Raw genomic sequence first — 24,452 nt, forward strand, 5'->3', positions numbered from 1 at the left:
AAAATAACGTTGAAACAAGTTATCTAATAAATGTTCAACCATATTAAACTGTCAGGCTCATTTGACTCCGACAGGAAATGAGCAGCTTAGTGTGAAGGCAAAATGAAAATGCAGAATGAGGTAAGCAGAGATCATATCCTCTTTGCTTTCTTTATCTTCCTTGATTTATTGTTATGTTTAAAATGTAGTTTAGTCATTACTGATAGCGCACGGTCGCTGTCATGTACTCCTCTATGCTGAATTTAGGGCTTGGTGGAAAACATTTCTTCATTTGCGGACCTCATATTTTACATTTGACCTGATGTTCTGCACACACCTACTGGCTTTTTCATTAGGTACCTGATAGGCGGGTTTTGAGAATTTCACACAAAAAAAGCATTTCTGAGGTTATGATGACAAGATATCCAGAGATCAGTAGAAATACGAAAGAAGAAGAAAATCTGGCTCATCGATTGGACGAGAAGAGGCTCGTTCACTGCAGGTAAACAATGCACTTCCTGTTTGTACTTTGGTGTTCAAACCCAATGCAGTTTTTACAAGTAGTATGACCATCACCTCCTGTCTTTGGTTTATTTGCTTTCACACTGCAAGCAAACCACACCAGGGTTCAGGTGTAAGTGAACTGAGGGTGCAAATAATCATTCACACTCCTTCAAATGAACCACATAATCCATAGTACTGGGATTAGGAACACCGCAAAGAATTAAGGCAGTTGTGAAGGTAAAGAGTGGGTCCAACCTGCAAGGCGGACCTTATGAGTGTGATATGACATTACAGTTACATAACCAGCTTGTTTTGTATTTTTAAATACATGCAAAGAGAGAGGATGTAATAGTTTAATTACAGTCACTAAATTTAGTAATATTTTTTACACTTCAAAATGTAATTTAATGTCAAGTCTGATTATAGAAAGAAAAAAGAAAAGAAGCAAGAATTCAACAAGTTTTGCAGAAGCAGTGAGCTTTAGGTAGCTAAACTCACAGCAAGATTTCGGTTCACAGAAGCAGAAGAATCTCTGGGCTGCTGAGAGCTGAGAAATCAGCTTCTGACATTAGAGCTCAGTCTTTTCACAGAGCACGCGGCGACTATTTCACAACTGCAGCTTCATACAAAAATCCCTCCTCTCTTAGCATGAACAGAAACATTTCTGTGCTTCACTGCTGTGAAAAAAGTTGGATAAAAGCATCAAAACTCTTACGCAAGAAGTGCAAACCACAGATGCCTGTTTCAGAGACGCAAGTTCAAGCCACAGATATCAGACCCGGCTGGAGACGGATTACTCTCAGTCTCTTTGCTGGAATAAAAACCTGTTGAATTGTTCGAAAATAGCAGCGGTAACTCACTGACGCTGACAGGTAAAATCCTTTTTATCTCCAAATAATCTGCTTTTCAGAAAATGAGGTTGTTCAGGCAGGTTTTGATAGACTCATTAAAAAGACTTAAAGAGGTATTAATGACATAAAACTGCTGGCCGTGAGGACGATAACATGAGAGGCAGAGGGGAGTTTAATCACTCAGAAGCAGGTTTAATGTCCCCCTGGTGAAAACAGGTCTTTCAGCTATAATGACACCATATTAGATGAATGAACAGTGAAATGATGTCCAGTTGGATGGTGTAATTTTGCCTCGATTGGGTGAATTAATGCTGCAGTCGTGTCGTGTTGTGGAGATTAACGGCGTCCTGACTGACTCATTAAAGGCTGATGGAGATGAATCAGGGTTGTCAAAGGAATATTTTATACATCTGGTTTAAAGACAGCTGGCTGCCAAAAAATGTAATATTTTCCATAATATAATTCTTTATGTTAATTTGGGTTATTCTTCTTCTCTTGCTGATCTTTTCTCTCCCAGAAATAATTTTTGTTTTGTAAAGAAAGTAGCTGCTACAGCTGTCTGTTCCATTTGTTAAAGCTACAAAACATGAACAAATGATGCACTGAAGCTATACAGTACAAAGACGTAGCAGAAGAGTGTGTTTTGATCCCTGTTTGCAGATTTGCAAACAGATTAATGAACACAAACTCCATAAATATTCAGTTTTCCTCTCATGCTTCAGACTCAAAGTTAAAGCCAAACCAATGCTGCCTCCATCTAATGCCTCTCTGTTAATGGATGTTCTTGTCCACCACTGAGACACGAGCCAATTACTATGATACACACTGCCGTCTGATCCATTCCCATAACTCTGGCAACAACACTTTAGCTTCGATTACTCTGTCAGCATCCGCACACTTCATCCCAACAACAGTCTTCATCTGCCAAGCAATGCTCAGCAGTTTCCTGGTTTAAGTAGAGTATCGCTGCATTTACATGTGGAATATGAAGTTAGAGTCACCACATCTACTGCATTACTCTTTTATAGTTAAATAAAATCACATGGGGAACAGAACTGTGCAAAAGTCTTCAGTCTTCCGCCTTTCAATCTGTAATGTTTGTGGCTACAAAGAGCCAAACTTTCTTAGAACTGTAGCTTCTTCGATCCGACATTCCAGGCATTATGTTTACATGGACACGAGATGAAGAGATCCAACCAGTTGTGTGTTTACATGATGGAAAGATTTAAAAGGAACATGCCACTGATGGAGTTTATGTGGACTGATTTGGATGAAGATGACAAAGAATATTCTGATCCAATCTTATCAATTATCAATTTGCCTTTTTGCAAACCCCACAGTAACATTCAGGAGGAGTGCTCCGATGGTTATTTTTCTTGTTGATCAGATCATTTATAATGGCTTAAACCACTCTCCTTAACAGCATGGAAAATTCACCCTGATCGGATAAAATGAGGTGTTTACATGATGCCTTTTTATTCTGATCAGACATTTGATTGGATTAAATGTCCCCAGTGTAAACATAGTTATTGTTTGTTCTGTGCACGTCATATCTATCCAGGTTTAACATGTACAAACACCAATAGACAATGATTTTAATGTTGGACATTAACTCATTAAAATCCTTTAATTTTCACCTATAATGTGTTTATGTACGAAAGAGTTATGTGCCATTTTAATGGACCCATGCTGATGCAACAGGACTCTTTGTTGCTGTATTATCTGCTACTGGAGTCCAGTATGGCTTTAAAAGCTAAACTGTGCATTCACAACTGGGTTAAAATAAATGTTCACTGAATTTACGGTTATAATTGTATCCTGTACTGGAATACATCACTCACATCTCAAGAAGCTTTGCTTTCCAATAGTCTCCTGTCCACAAGACATCTGGTGCCAACAAGTTAATTATCTTTAATAACTAAATGAGCTCCTACTTCTATCCAACATATTGTATCAGAGAAACCATCCAGAAGTTGACCAGGTTTTACCGTACTTTACGGCTTCCATGTAACTATGGCAACATGCAAAATAAAGGTGAAGCACACATTGTAAGAAGAATGTATTTTAGGGGAAACAAAGTTTGTTTTTTTTCCCTCATGTCCTCGTTCTCCAGTAAATTTTGGAATTATTTAATTGGATGAGCTGCCCTGCAGTGTTTTGTATTAATTCCTGTTAAACTTACGTTTTCTTCACCTTTGTGGGTTTTGCATCCTCCAAATTACAACCTTGATACATCATCTTGAATGTGTGAGCAACACATCCTTATTTTTTGTTTATTTATTCTCTATTCTGCATTTATACCATCTCCCGTCTGCATTAAAGCATCGCTCCTTATTTGCTTTTGTGTCTTCAGCTGCTTGCAGTAAAGGAAGTGCTTTAACACTGAATGTCCCAGGGGCCGCATTTGAGATGACACGAACATCGACCTTCGTGAGTGCAAACACACATCTGGTCTCTTGAGGACGAGACAATCAGCATTCTTCTCTTGTTCATGATGACGCCTCCTTGTGCATAACATGTTGCATGCACCAGCGCCTGTCTTCAGCCACACGTTCACTACATGCATATCGAATTTCATGTCAGTCATTCTTATTTACTTTCTGGTCGGGGAAACATGCTAAAAGCTCTTGAAAATATTACTTTGCATAAGAATGAACAAACCAAATATACATTTTTTGATTAAAACGTGTTTGAAACAGAAAATATTTGATTTAGATAATTTCAGACATTGCTGGTATGAAAGTGAATAAATACCAGAAAATCCATTGCAGCATGATTAAGAATTAACACTTTGAAAGGCTTATATTTGCTGATACAAAATCATAAGTCTGTCAACAATTAATTAATCTGTGTTATGACTTTTAAAAGCCTATAGCTTTAAATCAATGTAAGTTATAGCTCACACACTCTATCTATACTATCTATACACTATCTGGTATTAACTGAGCCATAAGTCTATTTAAGAAACATCATTCATCATTAAAAATAAACATTTTCAGAACTTACATTATATCCTTTATAGTTATATGTATGATAAAATAGTAGAAGTGTGATCTGAAAATGTATTAAGTGCCATCTAGCTACTTAACAACCATCAGAGAACTCCAGCTCTGAAGCTCCTCTCGGTGGTTTTTACCCCTTCAGGCCTTACCCTGCCAGACACTTGTTACTGTGGGTGGTGGGGGAGCTCTCACCGTTAAAAGCAGGGGAATTACAGTAGTCTGAAGAGCTGAAATGAGAGGGACGGCTCTCCGATGCGGAGTGCTGTAATCCCTGAGGAGATAATGTGTGGAGAGAGCGCAGCCTCTCTGAGGTAACAATCAGAGAGAGGGCAGTGGAGTTAAAAACACCAAGCTGCTTTTCCCCAGTGGAGCTTTGCCATTTAGGAGCCGACATCTCCGAGGATGTATCCAGTGGAGCACAAACATAAACCGCTCAGAGGAAAATGGAGCTAAATGTCGAATACCTGCTGGCTTTGAAGCCAACACACCTCAACACTTACTCTGAGTGTGTTGGACAGAGTTGTCCTGAACATAAAGACGTTGCACCTCCATCCTCTGTGTCAACCACAGTATTTCCTGTTATTGAGGATAAGCCCATAAAGTAATACTTTTCCCCAGACAATTACATCTTAAACCGTCAGTTTACAGCTAATAAACACTTTAATGTGGAAGTGAAGTGAATTAGACAGTCATGCCTGGACACACTGTTACTGGCGTTTACTGTGATAGTCAACAGTTAAATGAGGTGCCAACTTTGCCCATCTGGAGAAACCAAAGTGATAACAGTTACAGCCGGCTATCTCAAGTTAACGGAGGCAAATATCACAAGATGATGAGACAGTTTACTTATCACAAGAAAACAAGATAACAGAATAATTAAATGCTGGTTCCAAAGTTACAGCATCAAAAACAAATAAATGGACACAAACCCTGAGGTCATGGACCAATGAGGGCTCGGACCCCTGAGGTCATGGTGCTCAGTGGTCCCAAAGACCCCCTTGGCTTTCGTACATATTAAATGGAAAAAAAAAGAATAATCTTGATCTTTTCGTGAACTTCAGTCTGCAGTCTCGGAGGCAAACATCATGGGAAGCACACAGAAGAGGCAAACAACTGGCTGTCATGTTTTTGCCACCCTGATCTCCTGGCGCTCATCATTGATTACTCGATCCACCTGCTGGCTTCCTCTGCTACCTCATTCAGTTCACCTGGTTTCCTTTTCTCTCACTGCCTACTTAAGCTCCCTCCAATCCCTCCTTTTCTGCCAGATAATAATCAGACCTATGTCTAGTTTTGTTCCAGCGGTCTACGGATTGTTCCTCAGTTGCCGACCCTCTGCTTCATGCCCCTGGATTACCCTCCTTGCCTTGCCCTCGACGGACACCGCTACCTTTCGGATCTTCTGGTTACCGACCCTGCCTGTCTTTGGATCTCTAAGCCTTGTCTTTGCCTGGACGAGTATTTTGCCATCCTGTTTACCTCCCAGCTGTTGCCTGGTTTCTTCTGCAGACCATTCCCCCGGACTGATCTTCTGTTCATACTCCTCCACCAATAAACTGGTCATTTGTCCAGAACTCCCTGTGTGTGGCTGTATTAAGGATCTTCAGGGTAACTCATTACAACTGGCCATGTAGTTGTCAACCTTTATTTTCCATACTCACAGAACCAACCCGACTGATTAAAACTACCTGCTTAGATAACCAAGCTCAACTGGACCATACCATTCTCCCAGGTTCCCAGAACAGCTATATATACAAAGATATTTACATTAACATTTAAACAGAAACTATACATATATTTATATAGCCCTAACCACCCCAACATTCATACTTAAATTATCCAGCCCCTGATTAACCCCACTCCATTCTCCACAAAATCCCCCTTCATTTAATCCACTGCTTCAGTTCCCTCCCCCCGGAACCATTGAAAGGCGCCTGAACACCTGAAAGCAGAGACAATCAGAGGTAAGTAAAACATCAATTTCTTTCAAAAACCTTCAGCAGCCTTAAACCTAGTTTACCCATTACTCCTATCTTATCTTTACAGGTGGGCCTATGACTCCAGGTTTCTCCACACGCACATCATAAACCAATTCAATAAACTCTGTGTACCCATCTTTACCACTTGTCTTACCAGATTAAAACATATTAAACCAATTTAACCAGTTACCCAAATGTTTGCTGTCATTAATCCATAACCCACAGTAGAGTCATTACATCTCATTGTGACACTTTTTAATCTTCCTTTTAGTTAAACACATCATTTACACTGTTTTGATGTACCAAAGGTCCCATGTCTTCCACCAAGATCTGATTCTTTTTTCCCCAGAGTGAACACGTTTCCTGTTTTTCCCTGGAACACGACTGCAGCTGCAGAGTTCAGAGCCTTCCTTGCAAGTTTTGGTCATAGTGATCAAGATCTTTTAGTTCAGTATCTGATTAAAGGGTGGATGTTTTTGTTCCATTGTCACAACCGACATGGAAGGCTGCGACAACAAGAAGGGAAGGCCATGCTGGTCATACCAAAAACGTCTTTATTGACGTAAAGAACAGAAAAATAAGTGTATGCAGTGTATAAAAGTGGGAATCAGTGGTGTGACAGTGGTTGCAAGTCAGTGTCTGAGCAAACTAAAGAACAAGGCTGCGAACTCAGAGAGCTCCAGAGCAAACAGCCCACAGCCTACATATAGGAAGGTGTGCTACAGCTACGTGCTCTGATGACTGGAACCGCCCATAACACACCTTTCTACAAATGAAGAGAAACCTAGTTAAGGCCAGGCCGTCACACCATGTTTAGGATGTGGTTACTGGAATCTGTATAGCAGATATGCTGCATAGCAGCATAAGTTGCTCCTGAAGCTCAATTCTTGAGCGTTGATGACCCTTCATGGGTTGGCAGGTTACGCCACGTGCAACATGACAGGTGTTGGCTGATGAACTACAGAGAACTACATTAATGATCTTTTCCTCTTTTCCAGATTTGGATTTGTTAGATCACAGGAGGGTATTTTTCATTACTTTGGATCAGGAAAGCTAAAAGAAAGTGGAATTGGACAAATTAAGTATCTTTAATAAGTAGCATACTTTGTCAAAACTGAGATCAGGACTCTTTTCATGCTCATGTATTTTACTCCTTACTCAGGTTTGTGATGTGCACTTACAAAATTCCTTCTCCGTTTTTTCTCCTGAGTTCGTGTAAAACAACCTGGTCAGAATTTTCCAGCCAGATGTACCTTGTATCACATTTTCCTAGTGGGCAAAATACTGAGTGCAAGCAGGAATTAATCTGAGAACAGAAACAGATTTTACATGAAATAGAGCATTTCTGCATACAAACAGGGACTTGGAGTTTTTAGGTAAAATATCTGAGCATGAAAACATGGAAATCTTAAATGAAACGGCAAAAAGATAGTAAATGAGAGCAGTGTGTCCCCAGTGGCAGTGATTCTGAACCCTGTTTATCTTTTCTCCTTTTTCTTGTATAGTTTTGCCTTCATTTCGTGGGCTTGTCAAACAGCTTCACGTTCTGCAGATTTTAGTTGTGTTAAGTCTACGATACGATTTCCACAACGAGAAAGTCAGTTTTGTCCTGCACAGCTGCTGAAAATCACTACCAGCAGTGTTGTTTTTCAGCCTGTTCGCTGTGTACAGATGGAGATTCTTAGAATCTAGGATGGTGCACAATAGATGGAAGGAAGAACGTCCAAGTCGCTCTTCAGCTTGAAAAAGATGGACTTTTCCCTGTTGGTTGGAGTCACTTCCTCAGGTGGAGCTTTTGTATCTTGACTCTGACATGGTTGTCTGATATGCTGAGGACGTTCCAATGTGTTGTAGCGAGGACGTCTAAAGACAAACACACTCCAACCATTGTTATGAACTGTGGGACGTGACAGGATGAACGAGGTCATGCATGCAAGCAACGGAAATGAGTTTCCTCCAACGAGTGCTGTCGCTTTAAAGACATGGTGGAAGAACTCAGAATAGAGTTGCTCCTGTTTCACAGGACCAAGTTAAGATGACTGGGGCATCTGGTCAGGATGCCTTCTTCAGGGCTTGGAGGATGGAAGGGATATGGTCGAAGGGAAGGAGGCCACAGGACAGAAACAAGACAGCTGGAAAGATCATATTGCTTGTATGGATAAGTAGATCTAATTATCCCTGATAAAACATGAGAGGAGGTAACTGAGAAAAGGCAGGTCTGGGAACGCGGTTAATACCCTTACCCCCATGACTCACCCTGCAGAAGCAAAATATGTTTGATTTTAATTGTAAATCTGTCTTTATTTGTTGACACTTTTGTTTCCATCTTTTTTTCTAAAAAGCTCAGCATTTCATCATAATTTTTCCCATTAATACTCAGTCATGTTATTGACATGTTGCCAGATAACTGCATCTGAGGTGTTCCAGCAGGGTTTTTTTTTTTTTAATTTTAGATAAACAAGTCAGTCATTCATTTATTTTCTTAACTGCTTAGTCCAGTTAAGGGTTGTGTGGAAGCTGGAGCATATCCCAGAATATACTGGGCAACAGGCAGGGTACACTGGACAGGTTGCCAGTCCATTACAGGGCCAACACAAAAGGATAAACAACCATTCACGCTCACATTTATTCCTCAGGAGAATTTAGAGCAGGGATCCTCAATCCTGGTCCTCGAAGGCCGGTGGCATGCAGGTTTTCCAAATGTCCCTGCTGGAACACACCTGACTCAGAATTAGACAAGTTCTGCACATGGTGGCTAAACACACTCTGATTTGAATGAGGTGTGTTGCAGCAGAGGCCGCATGGTGGAATAGTGGTTAGCATTGTGGCCTCACATCAAGGTCGCTGGTTTGAGCCCTGGCTAATAGGAGTTTTGGTCAGTGGCCTTTCTGTGTGGAGTTTGCATGTTTTTCCTGTGTATGCTTGGGTTGTCTCCAGGTACTCCGGCTTCCTCCCACCATCCAAAGACGTGCATGATAGGAGAACCCTCACATACGCAGGGAAAACAGTCAAGTATTTAAACATCTTCAAACCTGCTGGCAGAAACAACACATCAGGTTTAGTTTCCAATATAAACTTTATTTTTTGTCATTTAACTTTTGAAATTCTTTCCTGGCCTTTTTAAACACAAGCTTTGAAATTTTTGCAAGTAATCATTCATTCATTCATTTTCTTAACCGCTTAATCCAATTCAGGGTCGCGGGGAAGCTGGAGCCTATCCCAGCCGGCTTTGGGCGACAGGCAGGGTACACCCTAGACAGCTCGCCAGTCCATCGCAGGGCCACACAGAGACGAACAACCACTCACACTCACACTCATTCCTAGGGGCAATTTAGAGTAACCAATTAACCTAGCATGCACGTCTTTGGACGGTGGGAGGAAGCCGGAGAACCCGGAGAGAACCCACGCATACACGGGGAGAACATGCAAACTCCACACAGAATCCACAAGTAATCAATGATGCTTATTATTATTATTATTATTATTATTTTTGTTGTTATTATTATTATTGTTATTATTATTACTAATAAAGTTTCTTTCAAGCATATTAAGTCTTGGAAAGTAAAAGCCCAGTTTTAAAGTAGCACTATGTAATATTCTGACCTCAAAGATATGTGTTTGTGACTGGTTTTGATTGCGCAGACTTTTAATGATGTAAATTCCTGAAGTGGTCGTTGCTTAGCAGCATCCTGAAGCTGAGAAACCTGAACTTCCAGTGCTCTGCGTCACGTTACAGCTACGTGTCACTTTACATGCTGCATCGAGCTAGCAAGTCCACAGCAACGCACAGGAGTTATTGAACATGCTGATTCAAAGAAACTGATCTTTAAATGTGCATGGGAAAACAAACATAAAGTGGAATTAAGGAAAAAGAAGAGAAATTGGCAGAGCAACCGATGAGACAAGAATGACATCACGCTGACTGAGAGCTCGGAGTGCAGGATGCAAGATGAAATGCCGAGTTAGCCGAGTTAGCAGAGTTAGCTGCCGTTATGGAGCGACTTGCTTTGAAAAATCTGCTGAAGTTCAGTTGTGCTTCTTTCAGATGTTATTCTGGAAAAATTAGTGATGATTTTTCTAAATCCAGAGAAAAACTGAAATGTATCATAAAAACACACACGCAGCTGTGAAAAAACAACTTCACCAGCAGAACAATAAAACCTCACACTGACATCTGATTGATGCTAAATTTCTTTTCAGATCCGTCACATATTCACCTGCACATTCATCATTTAGTCTTTTGACAATTTATCTCTCTGCTGGGGTGACAAATGGTGAGTTTGACCGCATTAAAAAGTCTAAAAGAAGTGTTGTTTTTTTTGTTTTGTTTTTTTTTAAATAAAAAATCCTTGGAAGGTAAAGCAAAACACATTTAATCACCCCTGCAATGGCAGACAGTGGACTGTGGCTCACTCGCCTGTTTTTCCTCCACTTCTCAGCTCAATAACAAAATACCCACAGAGTCCATGACAGAGTGAGAATGTGTGAATACTGAGGAGCTCTATCCATCATCCCAGCAAACAGAAGGTCCTGCACTTCAGAGCCCCTTAATCCTCCAAACCCAGAGTTCAGTGATGCTCGCGCCGAACGCCAGCTGACTTATTTATCTGCTCACAGCACGGAGCTGCAAGAAGGATAATGAAGCTCCAGCGATGGCTGGTTTTTCCTTTTCTTTTTTCACTCTGGCGCTCCAACAATCATCCTCAAGCAAAAACATCAATGCTCATTTTACTAATCCGCACAAATGCTACCCTCAGGTTGAGCCATTCAGTTTCTGCTCCTCGCTGAACGCAAAGCAGGAAAACAATATGGTCAAATTCTGCCATTTGGTTTAAAATGCTTTAAATGTCAGGAATTTGTCTCTATCCCCAGAAGATTTTGTCAGGATGCCATCAGTTTTTCATAGATAGTCTTTTGTATTTATCCATTTCTTTTTTATGTGGACTAGCAAACTTAAACAGTAGCCTGTTAAGACCAAACCAAAAATAATTTTATTCATGCAAATGCAGACAAATTGTTTCTTTTAAGCTGAATAACTAGAAAATTAATGTATTTCAATGGGCTTTTTTTCTCTCTCTTTTTTTTGGTGATTGCACCATCTTTGCATCTTTTACAGACAAAGTGGGATTTGCCAACCAGTAAACCAGAAATAGAAGATCTTTTACCCTTCATCAACCCAAAGTGGAGCCATGATGTCAAAAATAAAGTTTCAATGCCCAAAGCAAAGATGGGTCAGGTGAAAACTGACTTGGTGTTACACCAATCATGCCTTAAAATCCTCATGAATACAACTACTCTCACTAGCTTGTCCTCATATCTACTTTTCTTTATTATAAAGGTAAAAAAAAATAGTTGAGAATAAATTAATTTGCTGTATGATAGTTAAACAAATCACTCTGAGATCTTGGTTTTTCATATAATTTATGATTTTATTGTGATTTTGCTATTTCTATTTTCTTTTATGCTTTTTTTCTGGTATGCTTTTAATGTTTCATATAAAGCACTTTGCATTGTCTCGTACATGAAAGGTGCTATACAAATAAATTTGCCTTGCCTTTATTTTTACCCGCAGAAGTATATGAAACAGATCAGAACTGTCAAGTGAATCTATTAAAATACAGAGACAGCTGACCAATCAGGATGCTTCATTTCATGTCAGACATTTGGGTGTTTGGTTAAATCAAAGTTTAATCTTATTCTAAAGTTTCTCATTTATTTTCTATTTAAACTTCATGGGAAGAATATTACCAGACTTGTAATTTCATACATACAGTGTTAACGCCACTGTCACCTCGTCCATGCTTAGAATGGGAGATTGGATCAAAGTCAAGATTCAACGCAATCTGTTGGTTTTCCTTAACTATGATATTTATTATGAACTGGCTAGAACTAATGTGTCTTTAAAATGGCCTGAGATAACACTGTTGTGAGGTGGCGCTATACAAATAAAGCTGAACTCATCCATACCAGATTTCCCATGGCGGAGACGTGACTAATAAGTATGTATTTTACTCAATCTCCCTTTCAAGTACCTGCACATGTTATACGCAACTGGAAAGTAAATATTCTTGAGATGTGAATGATGGGTACCACTCCAGGCTACGATCACTACCACTGATTCAGTAAATACTTATTTCAGACAAGTTGCAAAATGGCAGTGATGTCAGCAGCCATGATGTACTCCAGTAGCAGATGATTCTGCAACATGAACACTCCTGTTACATCAGCTACGTTCCAGTAAGTCATCCAGCAAAGCTGAACATTGCAGGATTTTAAGAGGTTAATTGAATTTTAGATTATTATAATTCTATTATACTTTATTTAAACAGCGCCACTTCACAACAATGTCATCTCAGGGCACTTAACAGACATCAATTTGAGCCAATTCATAATAAATAACCTGGATAAGGAAAACCAACAGACTGCAATGAATCTTGACTTTGATCTAATCTCCTGACCTGAACAGGGACAAGGCCACAGTGCCTTATAACATCTAATCAACTTCCACCTGAAGAGCACACAAGGGGTTAACATGGGCATTCTTTTCAAATAGATTTTAAGGTGTTAACTGGGAAAAGAGGGAATCAAACCAGCTAGCTTCAGACTGAAGGACAACCCCTCTTCCTTTCTGAGCTACAGCTGCTACTTGAAGCATATGCAGCGCTTTTGGACAACAATTACACACCAGTACAACAAATCTGAGGCTGGAGAGCAAACCATGAATCATTGGAATGGAAGTTGCCACTCCTCGTCTGAATCCCGGTCTCTCCAAGCACTTTGTCAAATAAACAGACAAATGCCTGGTGAGCGCAGTTGGCATGTTGTCCCTCTGCATGTGGGTTCTCTCTGGGTACGCCGCTTTCCTTCTAGAGCCCAACAACAGGCTTGTTAGGTTGATTGGTGATCCTAAATTCTCCCTTGATTGAGCATGATGGGTTGTTTGTCTCTCTATGCTGGCGCTGTGATGGACTGGCAACTTGTCCAGGGTGTAGTCTGTCTCTCGCCCATTAGCTCCTGGGATTGGCTCCAGCGCCTTGCACTGACACTAATAATCTGGTGGAGATGCAGAGATTCAGAACAATAATGAAAAAAAACTCCCGTTATCCCTGAAAACTCCAGGCCATTATTTCTAACCTGCCAATCAGTTTTTATTTAGATTTTGTCTTTGTTTTGTTTTTGTTTGGTTGTTAGCTTTTTTTTTGTCAACATACAGACATTAGGGCTGCACAATTAACTGGATTTTAACTGTGATCATGATTTTGGTGGCCACAATTAAATAAACCTGATGGTCTACGGTATTTACATTAAAACATGAGCTCTGCTGCATGCGTCTCTGATCACTCAGGTTCTCAACCAGCAGTCTGCCGACCACCAGGGGGCGAGCGCGTGGTTAAGGCTTCATTTTGCTGCCTAAATACCAAGCGCGCACACCTTTCACCAGCAGCCAGTTAAGTGTCATTGGACTGGTTGGACATGTGAGGTGGGCGTGGTTAACGCGAAAAGCATGAAGCGGTAAGATGCCGCTTCCGCATTTTTCCTGTTGCAGGTAAAAAAGTTTGTTTTGATTAAACAGCTGATCGAGGTGGTAAAAAATACAAATATTTTTACATGTGGTATTATGATATACAAACCCCACTGCATACACAACCCGCCCTGCCGCAGACGAAGTTGCTCATTAAATATAAAATTAGCAGATTCATTGCACAAAAAGCAGGCATGGCCGCGCGCATTGATCCCTCCCGGCTTCAGACGAAGCTTCTCATGGAGGATGTAACGAGCTTTAGACTGATGAGAGCGAGTCATGTCGGGAATGGAAAATACAGCTGCATCAAAACACTGGATAAGAAATATGAGATCCCTTCCTGTAATTATTTTTCCAAAGGGGCGTTGCCTGCGCTGGATGAAAAATGTCAAGGGAATAGAAAGGGAGCGCGATAATATATGTATGTATATATCTATATATGTGTGTGTACAGTTGCCAGGTAGGCTGTTTACAAATGGTGCACTAAAAAAATACATGATTTTCCAGACACAATAAATGATCGTGATTAATAATTGTGATTATTATTCTGGTCATAATCGTGCAGCCCTAATAGAAATTTCCTTTAGGACAGCCTCGGCTGTCAGATTATGAGGCTAAAAGGATGTATAGTTAACGTATCGACAGACATGGTGTCATAAAGGTCAACCCCCGCAACAGCACAATGTAGACATAACGGATCAGCAGTGGCCAAACCTTTTCTCATCTGCACATCATTTTAATGTTATTTATGCAACTATTTACCTAAAATGCCCACAAAACTAATTCCAACTCAGCTGCTTTTTGGTGCCACTGTGTCAAAAACATCTTCTTGGCTTTATCCAACCACAGAGGACCATTATTTAAAGATCGCTTCAGACAAACATAGTATTGTCTTGTCATTTGTTGGCTGCTCCTGATAGTCATTACTGGTATTTTAAGCTATTTAACTGGTCAAAATTGGTTGACAGGAAGTGGATTCAGTATGTTATGATTAAAATAGAAGTCTATTAGCAGATTAATAGTTATATTGATCATTTTATTACAAAAATCTGATAAATACTGGCTTACTTACTTTGGCTTTACCATAGAAAGTCTTAATATAATGTATATATTGCAGCTGGATTGTAAGGAAAACTTCTGTATGGCAACATACCTGAATCAAATCAGAGGCTCATTAATAGGCATGTGTGGAGCTTTTCATTAGACTGAGGTGTGTTTTTATAAATCATCCACAACCAGTAACACAGCAGCTCCCGACTAATGGACTTGGAGATCCACACAGACACCACACAGCTGCACACCACCATACCTGAGGAATCGTCGACAATATAAGCAATAGTATGCAGCGATGCCAGCAATCTAGATTTAAGAGTATATGGCATTTAAAAACAATGCTAACAAACAAATACTCCAATCAAACTGGGCAAAAAGGTGCTTTCTTCATTCTCACTTCGTCTTTGTCACAACATCAGTTGTTCAAGGTCAGAAATCCAAACTACTCGGTTAGACTCGTAAAATCATTGTTCAGAAACATTTTTTACACCACTGTCAGCTCAATGGACGCCTTTTAAAATAGAATTTAGGACATTTTATTTGAGGTATAAAAAAGGACGGATTGATGAAAAAGTGGTCGCGTATCTAAATGACCTTTACTGATGTTTCCTTATGCTATAATGTCTCGCATTTAGTAAGAATCATTAAAGTGTTCTTGGTTATTCTTCTCCTGCAACACATTCAGACAGAAAAGAAAAAAAAAGAAAAGAAAAAAAAGCCATTTGTCACAGCTCTGAAGCATTTGTTTCGTTGAAACACTTCAATATTTCAAGTTTGACCTTCTCTTCTTTCTTGATAGTCTTCGTCTCAGGAGAGCAGACACCTCTGGCCAGATAACACTCTGCCTCTCTGACAGCTCCAAGCCGAGAAGCTCAGCCTTCTGCCGCCCTGACAGCAAGAATGTCTGTTCTTAGCCCCCCCCGGTTCTGCAACCACACGGCAAACACACCCCTGCTTGTTTCCTTCTGGTCATCAGGACGCCCGCAGCTAGAAAACAACACACTGGAAGCTCTGTATGCTCATCACAACAGTGTGTGTGTGCAATAACATACAGTGGCTCACACAGACACAGCAAACGCCTGTAAACGCAGCCGACAGTCGTCCTTCTGGCTGACGACTGTCGCCCAGATCAGCCATGTGGCCGGCTTTGTGAGAGACACACACCAACATGACGATGCCATCAAAACAGCAAGAAGTCACATAACAGAGATAGTGAGATGCTTCCTGGTTGAACTGTCAGGCGGAACTGACAGAGCTGAAACAAGCCGCACACGACTTCCAGCAGCGTTCACTTAGAAACCCCAAAACAAGCTGTGAATCATTCTGCTGCAAATACGCAGATTTAAAGGGAATGCTGTCAGCTAAATAACTCCTGCAAACGACTCCAGGAGGATTAATGCAAGATGAAATATTTTCCAGCTCACCAGCTGCATTAAGTAGATGCTTTTAATATAGTTAACATAAATTTTGCTCCGTAGAGGGCGGTAAGGAAAAAATAACCCTGGTGCACCGTGTAATTCTACTCTGTCATTCAAATGAAAAACACAACGCATCCATATCACCCAAGCACCTCTACAAATCTAATTTATTTCAAAAAGCAAACACTGAATTGGACACTGGGGATTCATGAAATTGAAAACTGCATTGCTGCAGTAGAAGAGCTTATACTACAAACTATTTTTATGCAAATAAGCGGCCGGGCAGTGAAGTAGCAGTATTATGCTCACACTGCAATATGAAAACAGATCCAGAACTTTTTGGCGTTTGAGTTGCTTCATTAACTCTACATCCTGTTAATTGGTTCCGTTGAATCGATGACTATGTAAAATAAAAATATTGAAATGGAATCAGTTAATGAAAAGTTGTTTAAGAGACTGGATTTCTACCCTTATTTATCATTAAATGTCCAGGTTGATGCGTGCACAAACTATTCTAATCAGGAAATGAAAACCACTTGTTATGCACAAAGTGTCACTTTCTGCCATCAAGTCGAAGCCCACAGCATCACAGAGACACTCAAAACAGCAGCTGCAGCAGCATCAGCAACAGAGAATAAGCCGCAGCAGCAAGTAAGCAACAAATTACACCAAGTTAATTAATTTTCTTCTTTTAGTTGGAACTTTTACAAAGTTTTAACTCTTAAAAAAAAGTGACTTTTAACATATAAGCTGCAAACAAATCCTTGCTGTTCTATGACGTGACGAGGGGAGAAAAAAGTTTTCTATTCTATTCTACAGTCATTTAGTAGACAATTTTATTCAAAGCGACTTAGATACCCCGATAGGGGGGGTATGTAAGTCAGGGGGGCAATTTTCCAGGCGAAAGACGACAGCTCTTCCCCGTGTAGCTCATGCAGTAGATCAGTTTTCCAAGTACTGAAACATTGCATATAAATAAAAGTAGCTTTATTTTGCTTAAATTTCACTCAAGTAAAAATAAAAGTACCTATCCAAAAATATTCTTGAGTAAAAGTTAAAAAATAGTATTTATTTAAACTTTACTTTGAGTAAAAGTTACTTAGTTACTTTAAAAAATACCTGATGTAAACAAAAGATGAGTCATAAATCCAGTCCAACAATATTTTTAATCAACTTTAAAATACTTCACTAGTAAGAATCTGTCCCACAAACTCGTGCACACCCATGCACGTCCATGCATTTTCCTTTCAGGGCATCGAACATGACCGAAGTAGATTAGCAGCAGAGATGGACGAGCTGTGAAGTTCATCATAATGCAGTTTCAGGCTGATATCTTTTCCCTGCATTTTCCTTTCTTTTTTTACTCCGTAACGGAGAATCATCTCATGTGATTCTGTGAGATTTAAGCACCTTATGATTACACTGTGCCAGCGCAGCAAGTTTAGAAAGCCCTCCCTAGTGCAGGGACGGGGGTGGGAAGTGATGTAAAACTAAGATCTGGTTTGCAGATTCAGGGTTAAATCCCACCCTCCATCTGGAGTAATAATCTGTTCCTTGCCTCTCTTTCTCTTGCTGTTTGATGAGGTTTTTGACACAAACTGTTTACTAAGGCATATGAAACATAATTTGGTGGGTCTCGAAAGAGACAACTTTTTACATATCTTTAAATGTACACTATTAAAAAGATGCCGTGTGCTACAGTCTGTTAAACTGGTAAACACTTCACAGAGAGTGAAGTGAAAATGCTACCAACCCCTCCCTGTTGTTCTTCTCCGAGATGAACTGTGGAAAACTCCACCAAGATTAAGTTTTGTTTTTCTACTGCAGATAATATACAAGAATTATTGCTCTAAATATTGTCACAATTGAGAATGCAGACTGAAACAAACCTCTTCAGACTAAAGATGTTATCCAGAGAGGGTTGTTTCCAGTCTGAAGATCCTCAATGCACTCATTTATCCGTTTTTAGACTCGGAAAGTGAAACAAAAATCTGTAAATGAAGCTGTTGGGAGATTTGACTCTGAGAGAACATGTTTCCTTTAAAGTGGCAGAGGAGCCAGCCAGACAGCCCCTTTACACCTTTTCACTGGCAAGAGCTGCTCCACTGAGACCAGAAACCCTTCCAGCACCGACACTCTTCCAACACCTACCACATATTAGCTACACAGAAGAAAAACCAGATGCCGTGACTGAAGGTGTCCGTGAATTGTTGCCTCAGACCCTCTTGTGTGTTTCTGTGTTTGACTGCGATCTTTTTTACACCTTTGCCAAACCCCAACAGCATCACTCAACTCTACAGCTTCCCTCCCTCGTGAGACGGTGAAAGATAAGTGCTCTTTAACAAACTTCTCTGTAGATCATGATGATGTCCTCTGAATTCCCCGTCCGATTGGACGATCCCGCAGCAGCTTGCCTGGGGGCCCAAACACAGCGGCTCCGTGGATTTCTTTGATTAACAGAGGACTTCCCGTCCTTTCCAGAAGTTATGATGACAAGTATTGATGCAGAAGTTTTGCTGCACCTTCCCAGAGGGGTAAAACTGGGGGGGTTGGAGTAAAAGTACTTTTATGAGGGTACTGGCTCTGGTCAGTAAAGGATGTGATATGACATGGGGACTACTTCTTGTCATCGTGTTCCAGAGGAGAGTTTTTGTTGGAGTTATAAGTGATGCTTCTAAAGTCTGTACTCTCCCCCCTTATGCATGCAGATAGCTTAATAGCTGGAAAAAAAAGCTGCTAAAACCGGCATGAAAGATCCATTGTAACTGTACTCTGGGACATAAATGCCTCTTCTTTTCCATGAAGGTGGAACTTAAACGTAACACGCATCAACTAATGCAGCTGGTGATTTAATACACCGAGGTCTATTCTCACATACAATATAGATCCTACTTTTATTTAAGAAAGACAAAGAAATTAAAACAAGAAAAAGAATGAATACAAGCTTGAATCAAGGTACAAACGCAGGAAATCCAACCACCGAATGACCAAACTGGGAATGACAGAAATATTATATATAGACTGGGTGACCAGATCATATAGACACAAAAAGGCAGAAACGTAATTTTTAAAATAAACCACAACAAAAAATTAATCCGTACTATGTAAGGAAACTGCTTTTCTTGCATAAAAGTCAGGACCAAGTTGTCATAGCTGTTTTTCCTCTCTATTCTAACCTGTTGGATACTGGCCCCACAAATTTGACACTTGTGATGTAGCTCCAACAAACTCAAACCTTCAGACTTTCTCCTTGTGATTGAACTGTATTTCAGATGCTTCTTTAGGAAATTCAGGAAATCCTTTACAGAGTTATTGTATCTGATTAAAAATAAAGTCAGGACAAGAGTCTGTGGTTTGGAGTATTTCACATTTGCTTTGGGACACCGTTTCATTGAAATGAGACTTCCCGGCATCATCCTCATGCATTTCGCAACTGGATACAGGAATTAAACATCACACATGCTTCTGGTGTCCAGAGATGCACTGTATATTGGCAATATATGTTATTGGATATGGTGCAGAGAGCGGACTGGGTATGCAAAACAGTAGCTCAACATAGGCTGCTGTCAGATGCACCTGCGAAATAAAACTTACAGCAAGCTGGCTTTCCTTTGGCTTGTGAGATAAGTTACCCAAAATTTATTGAGATTTAAAAGAGAAAATAGAAACAGTCTCTCAAATTTAGACTTCAAGTTTTTAATCCAGTGTAAAAATGAAGCTTGACTTCAGCAGGGAAGATCTGAAGCCAAGCGCATAACAAATGTAATTCTGTGATTAAACTGTGCACAGAGACAGAAATGTGCATATCTTCTTTTCACCACATTTATGCCTCTCTTAAGCAAATTAATCATGTGCATTCACACAAGCCTGATTTCCACCCCCATGAATGGCTGTTGGCAGTCCACTAGTCGCATAGTTTTATTAGAACAAAGTGCAGCTTTACTGCATAAAAAACTGATTTTTCTTCTGCTTCACTAGTAAAGCAGAATAAAATTAAAAGGTTTAACTTTAAGGTTTCAGTTCTGAAGTCATCAGGATATGTGACGCATTAAGTTTCTTAAAAATAACAGACAATCATACAGGGTCTGCTCCATTTACCACCCTGATAGCCATACAGTTGGGTGGGTGAAGTTTTTGCTTAATTTAAAACAGGCGATCAGGCAGATGACTGCTCATATCCGACCCCTTGTTCAATGAGAACGCTCCATAACCACATGGTTGGAGTGGGGGGCAAGGTTATGGGGGAACAGACATTTCAGACATTTAGAGCAACTTGATGAAATTAAAAAAAAAAAAAAAAAAAAGAACAAGTGAATAACTGCATATTAAAATGACTCCTCAAACAACTTCAGTCTTTATCAGGATTCTGTTCAGCTGCTCTAAACGTCAATGTCCCACCACACACCCTTTATTGTTAAATGACCTTCAATGAGCCAAGTTTTCAACCTGCATATTAAACAAATTGGTGCAAAGTTATGACTTTAACGTTTTATTACAATCAACTTTGCTCTGAAAGATTCATGCTGCATTATGATAAAACCTCTTTCAACATTTCTCTTCCATTTAAGTGGCAAAATCCTTCTAGTCATAATTTCTCCCCATGTCATCACTTGGGTGACAGAAATGGAGTGGACCCTTTGTTAAGTGGAGAAATCTGCGTCATGCCTGCTTGCCTGGACATTTCAAAGTTATATGTAAAATATCTTGTTTGGGAAGTTTAGAATGTGTTTGACAGAGAGATTGTTGTGAAGGTTGTTGTTTTGCTTTCCTTTCCACTATCCCCCACTTCACCGTTCATGCTCAGAATAGGACATTAAATTAAAGACACGATGGAATACAATCTGTGTGTTTCCTTAGACAGGAAAGTTTTTATTACTTGATATGAACACAGTGATTATACATCAGACGACGTGGATTTGTTTTAATCAGATCAGTGAATTTACTGACAGGAAAGTGTTTTGATTAACTTTGTTGTGAATTGGCACAATGTAAATAAATCTGAAAGCAGTTTAACCCTTTATGGGGCAAGTGACTATTTTTAAACACTTCATTTTCTTTCATATTCACCATGAAACTATTTTTTTTTTGTTAATGTAACAACAAAATGGAGGTCTTGGTCCACACCAGAAGGACAATTTTAGGTTAAAATTTCTAATTAAAGGTATGTCATTGAGTGCCCTATAAAGGGTTATTATGTGGATGATTGAATGAAAATGCTGTAGAAGATCTCCATGATCTCATCTCAGTCATGTCATCTGTAAATGTTGTGTTTTTGAATACAAATTCAACAAATAAAATCAATTATACTGACAAATGTCCATGAAAATGGAAACTGTTTCTCCTTCTTCATGTGAGGCTGTTTGTTTTAAACATGTACCTACTGCCTGAACAGTAGCAGGTGCTTGTCTGGATTTTGTGTGTATGCATCTGCGATATCATTCAGTCTTTGTTCATCTCTGGTAAATATGAGCCCGTCTGCAGGTCTGCTTTTGTTTGTCAGGCACACTTTCCTTCAATGTCACAGTAATTTCATACTGAATTTGAAATTTGCACACTTGCAGTGAATGACCCTTTGGACATTTTCTCTAAAGGGAAACAAATCATGTTCCTTATTCTTTCCATAAATTTCTCTCATGCTGCCTCTCAGCCCTCCTACCTCTCATCGCCTACTCATACCGGCTCTCCGGAGCAAACGCCTCAACATTACGCCACCACCAGGACTCAGAGGGAAGGGGGGGGTCCCACTCTTATCTCACATCAGTAATCACATTTATATGATGCTGCTCCTCATCATGTCTTTGGTTTCCAATAAATGCAATTGGTCTTTATTGAAAATATCATACAAATTTGATGAATAAAAAAACTTATCCTAATGTTACTTTATATCTTTAAAAAAAAAACGTCTTGCATTGAAAAAGTTTCATTTCAGCTCGTGTGGTTTAAACAAAACCCTCCCGAGCGCCAGATAAACCAGAAGCAGATAAACCCTACATTCTTCAGAATAATGCTGCTGACGGCGTTGCTGCTGGTTCTGCTGCAGAGGATTGCAGGTGGCATCGCTCCAGACCAGTATTACACACATCTGTTCTCTCCCTGACTTAAATTTAATCTTTTGTTGGGGCTTGAAGTGTTTTATCTTTAAGCTGATAATAGACTCTATACAGAAATTGAATTTTTTTGGTGTTTGGTTGCTGGGGGGAGAATTTATCACAATGTTGGGATATGACTGTTCAAGACTGGGAACCTCCTGCAGCAACAATCTGCTCCTGGAGGAGTCCTGTAATACTTCAGCAATAATAGCTAAACATATCATGAAATTAAGAACAAGCAATGGTTTTTACATCTTCCAGCTGTGATTGGTATTTACCAAGCGGCAACCTCCAGCGGTTAAAAGTGAAGCCTATGCGGAAGTGCATAAAACTGCAGTTCCCTCTTCATCCACTAGGAGCTGCAAAACAGAGCAAATCTCCATAGACTCCCATGTTAAAAGGACCAACTTCACAGCAGAAATAAACATGTTTACAGCCTGGTATAAAAATCCATTTTCGGTTTCTAGGTCAGCTTTACCTTCATGACAACTGAGGGGGAGTGAATTTTTTTCTAACTCACCCGTTTAAAAGTAATTTAATCTCGAAATTCGGCATATTTAGGGGTTTTGATTGACAGGTACCGATCTCTGGCTTCAAGTAAGAAGTACGTAGAACCCCGGTTTTAAGACGGTTAGCAACGTGACTTAGCTTTAGCCCGCTTACCTCCATTAGCTGGTTAGCTCCTGTTAGCTCTGAGTTAGCACAGTTAACTTTTAGCTACAGAAAGCTCGGAGTTAGCTCGGTGTCACTCATCCATCATGACGCTCACAGCCCCCCTCTCAGCTCCACCTTTTTGCCCATATTTGTACTTTCCGGGCGAGACGATGCGCATGACGCTGCCAAGATGGCGGTTGTAGGAACCGCCCACCAAGCTTCAATTCAGCTCTTCAGAAACCTATGGGTGACGTCACGGAGACTACGTCCATCTCTTTATATACAGTCTATGGTATTTACACAAACATTCAATATATAACATCAGGAAATAAACAAATGGACGTTAACTGACTTCACTGGTTTATAGTGGGCAGAATGCAAAAACCTGTACTACAGTTTCATCAACATTATTATTGTAATTTCATTCATTCTTTCTTTCATTTTCCAAACCACTTAGTCCAGTTAAGGGTCGTGGGGAAGCTGGAGTCTATCCTAGCAATCATTGGGCAAGAGGCAGGTACATCCTGGACAGGTTGCTAGTCCATTGCAGGATACTTGTAAAACTTTATAGAATAGAGAAATAATTTCAGTTTAATTAAACTTTATTCAAATGGACCAAATTAACTAAAAGAATCATCTTACAGCTCTTTAAAAGATCAAAACTCTGACCAATCCAAACTTTTGGACCGAAATGAGGTTGTTCATTTCTTCCTATGCCACAAAGCCTGATACAAGCACAGTTAATGCTGATGGAAACATAATTAAATCAGCCTGGCATAACTTTGGAAACAGTGTTGATGAGCGATGCCAATACTTCTGAGACTTTCGCCAAGCGTTATCCATCACTATGTTCCCATCTTGGCTTAGAGCAGGTGTAAACTGGTATGAAGTGAAAGAGAAATCATTATTTCTTTGCAATCAGGTATAGCTTCATTGGTAGGAGTGACAGTGTCAGAGAGACATCCCACCACTCTTGACAAGAAAGAGACATCCTTAAACGTTCACTTTTCCAAGCCAGACATTAATATTTATAGCTCTGCTGCCTTGCAAAAGCCTGCAACTCTCAGGGCTCAGCGAAACTGAGGGCTGAATAGGAACACATCCTCATTCACGCTTCCTCAAAAGCCAGTAGGGGTGAAATTGTAGAAGCAGTTGAGAACGTCATAGCAGGGACACAGACATGGGAAACTATTAGCTAGACATGCCGTCTTATCATCCCGTTTTCCTCACCTTCACCTCATACTAATCCTCTTCTTCCACACTTTTTATCCTGAGCCTTTTCTTCATCTAGTTACCTGTCGTTTCTGCACATCTGCGCACATCTAGGATTCTCTCCACACTTTCGATCGTCTGCCATCCTCTTCCTTTATCTCATTAAGGCAAATCATCTCAAGGATGTGA

General features: G+C 40.0%; 1 protein-coding gene across 1 annotated transcript in view; it reads right to left on the bottom strand.

The window, feature by feature from the left end:
• Window positions 1-24,452, bottom strand: part of LOC306758030 (contactin-associated protein-like 4) — a gene marked incomplete at both ends in the record, with an annotated part of 189,104 nt that overhangs the window by 128,384 nt on the left and 36,268 nt on the right. The window lies entirely within an intron of this gene.

This window comes from Telmatherina bonti (assembly GCF_933228915.1).
Source record: "Telmatherina bonti genome assembly, chromosome: 7".
Classification (NCBI taxonomy): Eukaryota; Metazoa; Chordata; class Actinopteri; order Atheriniformes; family Telmatherinidae; genus Telmatherina; species Telmatherina bonti.